Source organism: Ursus maritimus, unplaced genomic scaffold (genome assembly GCF_017311325.1).
Source record: "Ursus maritimus isolate PB19 unplaced genomic scaffold, ASM1731132v1 scaffold_30, whole genome shotgun sequence".
NCBI lineage: Eukaryota > Metazoa > Chordata > Mammalia > Carnivora > Ursidae > Ursus > Ursus maritimus.
The window spans coordinates 32,319,482-32,331,931 of NW_024425564.1; the positions used below are offsets into that span (position 1 = coordinate 32,319,482).

The following is a 12,450-nucleotide window of genomic DNA, read 5'->3' on the forward strand; positions in this document are numbered from 1 at the left end:
GTGATAGTGATGATAGAATTGCCTTAGTCTCTGTCAAACTTGGCTGCAAACCACACCTGGATATATTTGAGAAGTGATGGCATGCTCAGACGCTTAGTACCAGGTGAAAACATTCTGGAAGATGATAATTGACCAAAGGTGGGTCAGAATGGGTATGATGGAGGAAAACATGAAAGAAGAAGGCAAAAAGAGAAGAAGAGGAGATAATTGAAGACTAGTGTCCAACCTGTAAATATACTGACTTCTAACACAGAGCCAAAGTACAAAATACTAAGTGAACAAAATCCCCCAAGTTCATGAGCTAATGAATTTGTAGCAAGTGCCCTTTTGTTTCAATTAACCCAAAATGATATAAAATGAAGAAACAAAAATACATTTTCTTTAAGAATTTAGCTTTATTTTTCAGGCCTGAGGTTAACTGTGACATTTAATAAACCACCTGGGAAAAGATAAAACTGCTAAATCAAGTCATGTAATCTCTTAAAGTTAAAAAGTCACTTAAGAAAATAAAAGGTATAGTGATTAACTTCAGCTGCGAAAGCACGAATCAGTAAAAAGACTGGACTCAAGGTGTGGCTTTTTTTTTCTTTTGTAAAGCTGACATATTTGCCCAAATTTTAAAAATTTGCAAAATATTTCAAGGTAAGAATTTCACAGTGAGCAGGGTTATTCATACCTAAACCACGTTGTTATGTTTAATATTACTTAGTTGAACATGAAGTGTATAATGACCCCAAACTTTTCCATGTGAAGTATATTTGAAAAGAAACCTGATTGGTCCAGTCTCCATCCTGCTGTAAAGATCACCACAGGCAAACTCTACTTGCAGAATAATAAAGAAAAAATATCTACGTATTCAAAACAACACTACTGAACAGTTGGGCTTGTCAGCTCACCTATGGGATTTTATTCAAATATCCACACTGATAGGATGAAGGCAGGACCTTACCCAATTTGTTCATTGCCCCACTGTCAAAGCCAGAACGAGATGAGCTCTCAATAAGTTATCTGCTGAATAAATAATAAAGAATGTATGATTAACATGGAAGACTGTAGGTTTCAATACATAGCCACCTTCCCACTATTTGTACTAATGATAGCAATCAGTGGCAGAATAGTTCAAAATCATGATTATTTCAATCCGTAAAGTCTATATATTTAGAGACAAACGCTGTAACTTTCTCAAAGATGATTTTCTTGGACACATTTAAAATATCCTTCTAGTTCTTCAATACGCACTGGCAGGGTGATGGGGAAGTGACTAGGAATGTAATTAAAGGAATTAGAATCTTTTGAATAATCTATAAACAGAAAACCTAAAGTGACTTATTTTGCATTCATCCATGAAAATGTTATCCAAAAATTCAAAAAGTAACATTTCGTAATATTTCATAATTTTCCCCAAACACTTCCTCTTTTTTCTTTTTTCTTTCTTTTTTTTTTTTTTTTTTTTTTTTTTTTTTTTTTTTTTTTTTTTTTTTTTTTTTTGGTATCCTTTGTTGCAGTTCTGGAAGGATGAGGTCCCAGGACTAGAGCAAGCAGTTCTTATCTCTGTGATGGACAGCCACGATGAGAGGTGGAGAGCACCCAGGGGCAGTTACTTGTGGGCCCAGGTAAACCCAGTACCAAGAGGGCTGGAGAAGAGCAGACTTCTCATACTGAGTGAGTTTTCCTTTTTTTCCCTGTAGCATCCTATGGCCTGGGCCTAACACAGCCAGAACCCTGGAAGTGAGTAGCACAGCCTGATCAGAAAAAGCGCCAGAAAAAGTATGGCTTGCAGAGCTGAAACTGGAACTTAAAACCCTGAGAAATAGTGAGCAGCCCAACCCCCCACCTGCGCCAGCTCCAGCCAATCCGGGGGCAGCAATGGAGTTGCAGCTACGGAAATGCAGAGGAGACTAACTGTAAACGAGGTGAGGGCGGGGTATCTTTCTCTGTCGGCCTCCAGCCGCTGTGGTTCCAAGAGACCTGGGCTAGTCGCCATTTCTTTTTGTCCCTTTGTGCTCTGGTTGCTCCACTCAAGGTTGCAGGCAGGATCTTTTGTAGGTAGTCTTCCATCAAATTTGGAAAGTTTTCAGCCATTATTCCTTCAAAATTGTTTTCCAGCCATGCACCTTTTGTCTTTCTCCTGGCACTATGAAGATACAAGTGTTTGACCATTTGGTATTAGCCCACAGTTCCCTGATGCTCTGCGGGCTTGCTTTCTTTTTCTTTTTCTTTCTTTCTTTCTTTCTTTCTTTCTTTCTTTCTTTCTCTCTTTCTTTTTCTCTTTCTTTTCCTTTCTGCCTCCCCTTGCCTCGCCTTCCCCCTCTTCTTTCCTTTCTTTCTCTTTCTCTCTCCCTCCCAACTTCCTTCCTTCCTTCCTTCCTTCCTTCCTTCCTTCCTTCCTTCCTTCCTTCCAAAATGAGTATCTGTTCTTCAGTCTTCAAGTTTACTGACTCTTTGTGCCACTTCCATTCTGTCATTGAGACCAAACTACAAGATTTTTATTTCAGTTCTTATATTTTTCAGTTCTAAAATTTTCATTTAAGTTCTCCTTTATGTCTTCTATTTCTTTGCTGAGATTTTCTTTCTTTCCATTTGTGTCAAGGGTGTTTCTGTTGCTGTTTCTTGTTGGAGAATTTTATACAACTGCTTTAAAGTTTCTGTCAGATAATTCCAAAAACCTCTATCATCTCAGACTGTCTTTTCCTATGCAAGTTGGGATTTTCCAGGTTCTCTGTCTGCTGAGAAATTTCGAGTTATATTGCGGACATTTTGAATACTACCTTGCATCTCTGTCTCCGGTTGAAAGCCTACAGAGATGTCGGTATTTTTTGCTCTGGAAACAATCAACTTGCTAGGGTTCAAATCACAGGTTTTGACCAGACTTCGTTGGGTTGTGCTTCTTTGGTTTTCACATCCCTCTGCAGTGCCATTCAAATCTCTGTCCTGCATGTCCCACATGCAGCCAGTCTGGGACTTGGGGGGTGGGGGAGAGTGGCCTGTCCTGTCATTTAGTTCTCACATTGGTGTGTGCTGTTCGTATGCAGATCCCTGCACATGTTGCTCAGGTAAGCACAAGAGTTCACATACAACCGTAGGAAGTTACTTTCCCAAGCTCTTCCCTCTCTGCTCTCTCCCCCAATACTTTCCTTTAACTCCCCTTTTTCAGTCCTCTGGCTATAAAGCTGGGGCTCTAATATATCCTGGTGTGCTGCACACTTTCCTTGGCTGCACCCACATTGGGGTCAAGGGAGGGCGGAGCGAGAAATGGGGAGAAGAGGAAGTAACTGGGCCTTCTCCCCTTATTTTGAAACCAGAATGCCTTTATTTGGAAGGGAAGGTTTTCTTTCCTCAAAGTCATTGGCTCCTGCTGGATCTACTTGTTTCCATTGCCACCACTGCTCTAGGATCACTTGACTGAGGCAGTAGAGAAAGGAGCAAAGGAAAAAGAAAAAGAAGAAAATAAAAAGAAGACATTAAATGGGACTTCCACTCTTCGTGAGCATTAGGAGACCCTCTTGGCCCCACTTGAGTCAGAACTAGAATGCTTGTCCTGGATTTCTGTCTGTGCCAAGGACCCCTTCTAATTCTTGAGCTGTCTTGAATTCAGGCCATGAAATTCCAGAGGGGAATAAGACTGGTGAACTGTCTGTTTGATGGTACTTTGAATTCTGGTCTTATCCAATCCACTTGCTGCTATATTCTCTTCAGAATCTTCAACTAACCACTCCACGCACCTTCTTTCCAGGTTTTAAAGTTGCATTCAAAGAGAGATGGAGTGGGGAGTGCTTAGTCTGTCTTAGCCAGAAGTGAATGAATCTCTGTCTCTGCTCCTCCCTAACTCTATCTCTGTCTTCCTATCTATCCCTCTATGTATCCATCCTTAGATTAGGTTAGTTTAGATGCTAGACTATAAAGCTATAAATGGTTGATCAACATTTTATTTTGGCAGCCCTATTAATTGTTTAGGTTAGAATTTCTTAACTCAAAAGCTAGTTTCAAGATTCCTTTGCATAAAATATTCAAGATGTGATGATGTGTTTAGGAAATTGAGTTAATACGGTACACAAATGTCCAGCTGTATTTCCTTATCCTGCTGTAGAGATAAGCATTTAGAATGGTGATGAGCTTTATTATTCTAAATGAATTCATATTTTAAGGGACATGAACCTACCACAAACTTGAATCCCCTTGATCATATCTTTTCTAAGTGGCAGTCATTCTAGGATAAATCTAGAAATACTGCTTTCTAAGGCAGTCCAATTCGATTGCTATGAAATTCTTCTCTAAATTGAAGCCAAATCAGTTTTTCTACATTTTCACCCATATTTCATTTTTCTGTCTCTTGAGGTCTTAAAGAAGAGGGCTTAAAAAAAAAATCTATTTAACTTTTTTTTTTTTCCCAAACAGGAAGACCTTTTAAATATTTGAAGACAGCTTAGCTTTCCCCACCTAAATAGTCCTGGTTTCTTTGAAAGCTTTTCATATAATAGTCTATGGCCACGTTTCCCTGGGTGGTCTGCACACCATCTGTTGCAGAATCTTCTGAGGTTCCTATTAAAAAAATGCCCATCTTAGGGTTTCTCCTCAGATGTACCGAGTCACAATGTCAGATCGGAGAGCCATCGCTCTGTGCTGTGGGAGTTGGGCCCCAGCTGGGCTCAGTGCTAACCTGCCCTACACTCCTGTTAACTGAATTTCCTCTGCCCATCAAATGAATACCAGTGGGGAACTCATCCTTAGAATCTCAAAAGTATTTTAAAAATGTTTCCAGAAATCGGCAAGGGCATACGCATTGGGATTCCTGTATTCTCTGATGGACAATACCATTTCTAGCAAACAATGTCATGTGAGCCAGGATCTCTGAGAATCAGATACTGAAGCTACAAAGTTCCAGGCTCCATTTGTGGATCAAAAAGACTAATTAGGGAGAAAGAGAGCGAGAGCTGTGGGGATTGGTAAGGGGACTTCTGTTGTTGTTGTTATATTACATCTGGGCTCACGGGCTCATCTGTCCCTCTGTGGGAGAGAGGCAGGAGTACCTCAGCTTTAATTCTTTCTTTGTGTCCTGATAGAAATCCTTTTGTACAAAATTTGATCCTCAGCCACAAAGAAGTGGCAGAAGGAGTTCTTAGTCCAGGTTCCCATTAGATTCAGCTGCGAGTTTAAAAACAAAATACCAGGATGGGCTCCGGGTCTAGAGATGATGATTTAGCTGGTCTGGAATAAGGCCCAGACATCCATTTTGTCGAAGTGCTCCAGGTGATTCTAACATGCTTCGAGGGTCAAGAGCTGCTATCCTAAATAATTAAAATAGAGCTACCTTCCTGCTGGCATTTATTGTCAAAAGTGATGTGAGCACTTCCAGCTAATTGATACCAGAACCATAAAAACCTGGTAAGTATTTGGAGAGATACAGCTTCACTGCTTTTGGGAGAAAAAAATGTTCCAGTTTGAATCTCTAGAGAAGAGAGAGACATGTTTGATTGTTTGGGGGAAAAAAATCTCCTTATAGTAGGGAATAAATAAAAGGAGACAAGTCCAAAGGGAAAAATTCTTCACTTTGCTCCTGAATCAGTAGGACACAGTGAAAATTGATCACTCGTTTTTAAATAAATAACTTTGTTTTACTAACCTGTGCAGCATTTAGGCCCCGCCACCCCTCACTATTCAGATCATGACAGCTTAAAACAAACTAAAAACAGTGTTTTTGGAGATGATGTTGGAGCATTTCAAAGACACGTAGTTATTCCTCTGCCCCTAGAAGCGTATATGTAATTGGGATTGCCGGCTGAATCTCTTTGGCTTGAAATAAAACTAAGATCTTTTTTTCATTTTTCACTCTCTGCATATTCATACATAGTAATTTTTCCCTCTTCTGAAAACAATACACTCCAGCAAAACCACATTATAATCAGACTTGACCTTGTTTCCCCCCCGACCCCCCCCCACCCCCGAAGAGTCAACTTTTCAACTTTTACAGCTGTTGGGAGCTGCGCGCCAAATCAAAGCTGAGAAAAGCTTTGTAGTTTCTGAAATGTCCCCTTCTTTCCAGAAAGTGACAGAAAGTCTTGGGATGTCTGAGCCCCTGCCAGACGGTGACAGATCTCGCAAGACCTGCCTCCCCTCTCATCTCTCAGGAACTCAGCTGATTGAAGGAAGCCACCTGTTCTGAGGCCCCCGACTTTCCCTGTAATCAAGAAATAACCACACGGGAGAAGAATCTCTTTGTTGGTGCTGGTGAGTGCCCCGCAAGTTCGTGGTGTAACCAAACGCGAGCAAACTGCAGCCAAAATTAATGCCAAGAGCAGAGCAGAGGCATATTAATGGTCTCCCTTCATTTTTCTGTTATTATCGTTTGGTTCTCTGTTAATATTTGAGCTACTACCTCGTGGTATGTAGCGATATAAAGAAGGTATTCTCCTCCTCTCTGGAGTTTCAAATTTTTATTGTCAAGAAGACTTTTTAGCAGAAGGTATTCCAGCGGTAACAGTTGTAGACTTGTAGAGAGGGTTTGTGGGAGTAATCAGCAGTCAGCACACACCAGCACATGACCTAGCCTTGGCCAATTAGAGGTTTCAGCCTCTAAATTTTAATCTGGAGCAGATTTATTTTATTTTTATTATTTTTAAGATTTTATTTATTTATTTGACACAGAGAGAGAGAGAGAGAGACAGAGCACAAGCAGAGGGAGGGGCAGAGGGTGAGAGAGAAGCAGACTCCCCACTGAGCGGGGAGTCGGATGTGAGGCTCAATCCCACAACCCTTAGATCATGACCTGAGCCGAAGGCAAACCCCTAACCAACTGAGCCACCCAGGTGCCCCACGATGCAGAAGATTTAAAGAGAGAGGGATTGAAGATGTATTCATAGCCCTCACTGTGGCCCACCGGTGAGGGTACAGGGTCTAGCCCCGTCAGTGTCTATAATGACTGAGGCAGTGTCGCAGTTGGACATTTCTGCCACAAGGCACTTGTGTTTCTTCTTGCTTCTTGTCTTTACCAAATTCCCTGACTTTCGCTATTTCCTAAGGCTGATTTTCCATCCTCCTGCAGATTCTGTGAACCGATTATATTTTCAGTAAATACATTTCTATTTAAATTACCCAGGACCAGGGGTGCAGTCAGATAAGCATCCGACTCTTGGTTTCTGCTCAGGTTGTGATCTCAGGGTTGTGAGATCGACTATTGATTTGGGCTCCGTGCTCAGTGAGGAGTCAGCTTGCGATTCACTCTCTCTCTCTCTCTCTGCCCTTCCCCCCACTTGTGCTTGCTCTCTCTCTCTCTCTCAGATAAATAAATAAATCTTTAAAGTAAATAAATAAAGAAAGAACCCAGGACCAGATTCTGTCGCTTGCAACAATGGATCTTACCTGATACACATGAGGTGAACATGGTGCATCATTAGAATGAAAACTAATCGGTTTAATTCCAAGCCTAGCAATATTCCTTGGGGAAATTTCTGCAGTTTTATAATACATATGAAATTATGATCCAGAGCATAAACAGGAGATTGGAGATAAATATTAGAAAATTCAATGATAGCGGTGCCTGGGTAGCTCAGTCAGTTAAGCATCTGCCTTTGGCTCAGGTCATGATCTCAGGGTCTTGGGATTGAGCCCCATGTTGGGCTCCCTGCTCGGTGGGGAGTCTACTTCTCTCCACTCCCCCAATTCATGCACCCTCACTCTCTCACTCAAATAAGTAAATAAATAACATCTTAAAGAAAAAAGAAAATTCAACTATAGAATTCTGTAAAAAGTTGAGAAATGTTATCGAATTTTGAGATTGAATATTCTTTACTAGAACTCCTTCAAATTAAGTAAATGCTAATTTTTCTAAAATGTGGTGGATGCAGTCCTGCTTTGGAGCAAGGGCTTTGTCAGCATTCTCCATGTGTAATGGATGCTAGAGGCTTTCAGCCATTAAACTTAACGTGAGAAATACTGCCATTTCTTTGCGTTTTAATGTAGAATTGGAAGCCTTTCTTTCCGATGATTTGAATCTGGGTCATGTAGTCTCCACTCTTGTGGGGTCGAGGAAAACAAGCAATAACCACTGGAACTTTTGGAATGTTCCAGCCCTTTTATCAATCACTTAGGTCACCTAGTTTCAAAGGATTCCTCTCTGGGGCACCTAGACTTTGAGGAACACCAAAGGAAAGAAAATAAAAGCATCTAAGCAGGCTTTTTTTGTTGTGTGAGGGCTGCATCAGGTGAATGGAGGGAGTCTGAACACTTGTCTGGTGAGACAGAGCTAGTTAAAGAAGAAGTTGCTGCTGAAGCCCCTGGGAGTAAAGCCATTCTCTCTATAGTTTTCCTTTGTAAAGGATAAAGATAGGGTTGAGTGAACCCAGAAGCTTTTTCCTGTCCGGGGGGGAATTAGAACAAAGATTTCCTTTAAAGACAGTGTGCTTAGTACTGCTAGTGACGGATGAATCTCAAAAGACTCCATCGTGATAAAACCCCAACGTGTAGATTCTAGGTGGAAGCACAGAGTAACTTCTCTAAACTTTTCTCTTCATGCTCTTTGTTCCCCTGACACCTAATTTCCTGTTTCTGGCTCTCTTCCCTCATTCTCATCCCATCTGGCCCCTTTACCTAGAAGAATTATTATAAAATAAAACAAAACCAAAACCCCAAGCCCTCCTTGATGTTCCCCTTCTAGAAGGAGATAGATCCATGCGTTGTTGGAACACCCATCCTTTCATAGTAGAGCAGCTCGGGATTGAAATAATCAAGAGTTCTTATTTAACATTAGACGTTCTGCCTGATCTTTATCTTCTAAAGTCGTTTTTCCAAGAGACTAATGTTTACAGTACGGGAATTCTGGGATAGTCAATTAATAATGGTTAGTAGACCACTCAAAATGCCTATTGGTCCAGAAATAACAAATATGGTGAAATCCCACTGTACACTGTAAAGGTACAGCTCTCCTCACTTCCCGGGACTCATGCCTTCAATTCCAGCCTTTTCCCAGCATCTGGGTGCACAGATCCACAAGGCTGGGCAGTCGCCATGTGTTTCTCTGTATGTCCTGAGTTGTAACGTTGACTTCTTATTAGGACTCCTGTTTGAGATGAAGTTTTACTCCGATGAAAAAAATTTTGTATTACCTTATCTTCTAATGCAGTACTCTGGAGTATTATATACACATAAGAGGACATATAAATATATATGGAAAAATTGTTGAAAAAATATTTGACTAAGGTGGCCTAATTACATAAAACCAGTGGAATTATATAGCTCTCATTTTTAGCGCTTTGCTTCTGTGTTCCAACTGTTATTTATGTTTCTCCTTAGCGAAGGTCTCTCAAATATCTAGAGAGGTGAAAACAGAGAAACATTTTCCCAGCAAATGCCCCTAGGGCTGCTATGTGTGGTTGAGTAGTTGCACACTGCACAAATTTAAGAGAAACCACTCTCACTGTAGTCAGTCTATGTGGCTACCCCGATGTACCCCATCTTTGTATGTTTTCTCCCTTCCTTTAAGATGGTACTCATTTAAAAAAAAAGATAGTATTCACAAAATGATATAAATGATAGAGATATCCATTAGTTCACTGAACCAAAAGTAAGCATACAAACTGTCAATTAGTCCCTGTTTTGGGGCAAGTTGGCTCCTATCTATTTCCAGTCTCTTGACCCAGTGATTCCCCTCCATTCCGTTATGCTACATAGAGTAATCAGATTTCTAACATGTGCCAGATAGTTAGTAAAGCAATAACTACATGATAACCCCCTATTCTCTAGTCATACTTGCGAAACCTGAATTTGCTACTCTGTTCTTATGTTTCCAGATCTTTGGACCTAGTCTGGGTCCTTCTAAAAAATAAAGTATAATTCACATACAATAAAATCCACTCTTTTTAAAGTTTTATGATTCTTGAAGTCTGGTAACTACCACCACAGTCAAGATATAGAACTGCTCTGAGGCGTGGGGGTGCTGCAGTCAGTTGGGCATCCAACTTTTGATTTCAGCTCAGACTGTGGTCTCAGGGTCATGAGATTAAGCCATGTTGGGCTCCACACTCCTCGTGGAGTCTGCTTGAGATTCTTTCTTCCTCTCCCTCTGCCCCTCCCAACTCGTGCTCTCTCTTTTTCTCTTTCCCTCTCTCTAAAATAAATAAATAAATCTTTGGGGGTGCCAGTTAAGCGTCTTACTTTGGCTTAGGTCATGATCTCAGGGTCCTGGGATTGAGTCCTGCATCAGGCTCCCTGCTCAGCTGGGAGTCTGCTTCTTCCTCAGCCTCTGTCCTTCCCCTCTGCTCATGCTCTCTCTGTTTCTCTCTCAAATAAATAAAATTTTTTATTTATTTGAGAGAGAGAGAAAGCACGGCAGGAAGAGGGGCAGAAGGAGAGGCAGGCTCCCCACTGAGAAGGGAACCTGATGCAAGGCTCTATCTGGGAACATGACCTGAGCCAAAGGCAGACACTTAACTGACTGAGACACCCAGATGCCCCTAAACAAGGTCTTGAAAAAGAAGAAAGAAAGAAAGAAAGAAAGAAAGAAAGAAAGAAAGAAAGAAAGAAAGAAAGAAAGAAAGAAAGAAAGAAAGGGAAAGAAAGATCTAGTCATTCCACATCATCTCCAGTGTTTGGAATTTTAGTGGTTTGTTTTTATTTTTTATTTTAGCCTTTCTAATTATTAAGTAGTGGTATCTGGTTGGGGTTTTAATTTGCATTTCCTTAATGACTAATGATGTTTGCACATAGTTTTATTTATTTATTTGTACTCTGATTTTCTTCTTAGAGTTTCCATCTTATATAGACTTCGACAGCAGAGCAAATACCAGCTTCTCTAGAACACCTTCTCAGATGGTCAGCCAGAGATGTAAGTTCCTTCTCTTTGGTGTTTGAGTATAGCAATGGCAATTTGCCTCTGCTGGTGCATTTCTCCTTTGCCTCTAAACTGTCTGCTTTGATATAAAGATGGTGACTCTTGGGTAAAGAGGGACTGTGCTCTATTCATGGTTGTATTTGGGGTGCCTATTTCAGAGCCTGGTCCTTAGCTCATATCTGACAAATTGGAGATCAGATGGATGAACTCAGATCAACTGAGTTCCCTCAGGTGTCCAATAATAGGGTTGACAGTATAATTACAATAATCCTGTCTGTCCGGATGCTGTAATGATTCCATCCTTTAGTCTCACTGCAGGAACAAGTTCTCGCAAACATGTGGAGGCTGCAGGGAGGGGATGGACACATAAATATGTGACAACTGATGATATAATAATAAACTATTAATAATCCGTACTGAGTGCATTATAGGTGGCAGGAACACATCAGAAGTTTAACACATTATTTAATTTGTTCCTCATAACAGCCTTATAAAGTAGATATTATTCACTGATATCCTCATGCTATAAATCAGGAAATAGGATATCAAAGTGATTGAAACAACTTGCCCAGAGTCGCCCAGCTGTGAAGTTATGGAGCTGGGCTATGGACTCAGGTCTGTCACTCTCTAAATCCTTTGCTGTTCCGTGCTTGGCAGTGTAGCCCTTGTCCTGTGCCAGGGGCTGTCCCAGATTCACTGTACCGTCTGTACCCTTCTCTATGCATCTAGCAATCACAGCTGAAAGACCTGGGGAATAAGGGATTGCTTGCCTTTGAAAAAACTAAATAAAATGTTAGTGTTTTATAAATAACCACTTTAAACAGGTGTGAGGGGAATACAGAAATAATAGGTGGAATTTAATGAGCTGTTTGGATATCTAAGGTCCTTTATCACAGTTGAAAATGAGGTACCTCTGATGAGAAATCAAAATGCTATATTCTGGGTGGATGTGCAGGGGCCTGATGTTCCTGTGACCAGAGTTCAGCACCTGTGAAGTCCCAGTGGTTGATGCAAGCTATTATGGGGGTGCAGAGGTTCTATTTCTTCCATCCCTCCTGTCCCTCAGCCCCAGAGCCTGTTGCTTCCCCTAATTGCTTCTGCTTTATTTGGTACTACCTGACAGTTTATTAAGGAAGAGAGAAACTGCAGTGATTTATCATTAAACTTCCACTGTAATTACATTTCCACACACGTAGGCTCTTGTCAGCCTTACAATTCAGCTCAATATTGCATACATTAATGTTATTAGGATATTAACAACTATTAGTGCTGGGCAGAGCGATCTGTTTTTTCATTAAGCAATAAGTAACATTTGGGGATGTGCTATGGAGGATATCGACAAAGAAGCAAAACCCTGGGGCACGGAGTCAGGCCCTGCATTGAAGCTGGATATTGCACTGCCTCCCCCCAGTTGCAAAAACATGTGATGTCACCCCATGTGTTTCCTGGGAGTGTGTGGCTATGGCAGGGCTTGCAGGTGTTGAGTGCAGGGGAAAAATGTCTGATGCATTGGAAATATTTAAATAGCCTTCTCATAGTATCATTTATGGGATATATTCCTAAGGCTAGAGAGATGCCATTCTATCACTGTATGAGTCCGGTGGCCAAAAGGTTTGCTTCCTTTTCTC

At 41.0% G+C, this 12,450-nt stretch overlaps 1 long non-coding RNA gene across 13 annotated transcripts in view; it reads left to right on the top strand.

The window, feature by feature from the left end:
• LOC103678386 overlaps window positions 1-12,450 on the top strand; it is a 99,547-nt gene that overhangs the window by 21,150 nt on the left and 65,947 nt on the right. For 11 of the 13 annotated variants that reach the window (XR_005838828.1, XR_005838829.1, XR_005838822.1 and 8 more), the window contains 3 exons: window positions 1,506-1,913; window positions 6,041-6,225; window positions 10,736-10,816. This is a non-coding gene — a long non-coding RNA (uncharacterized LOC103678386). The remainder of the gene's footprint in view (window positions 1-1,505; window positions 1,914-6,040; window positions 6,226-10,735; window positions 10,817-12,450) is intronic. The other 2 variants (XR_005838826.1, XR_005838825.1) reach the window with 2 other exon arrangements.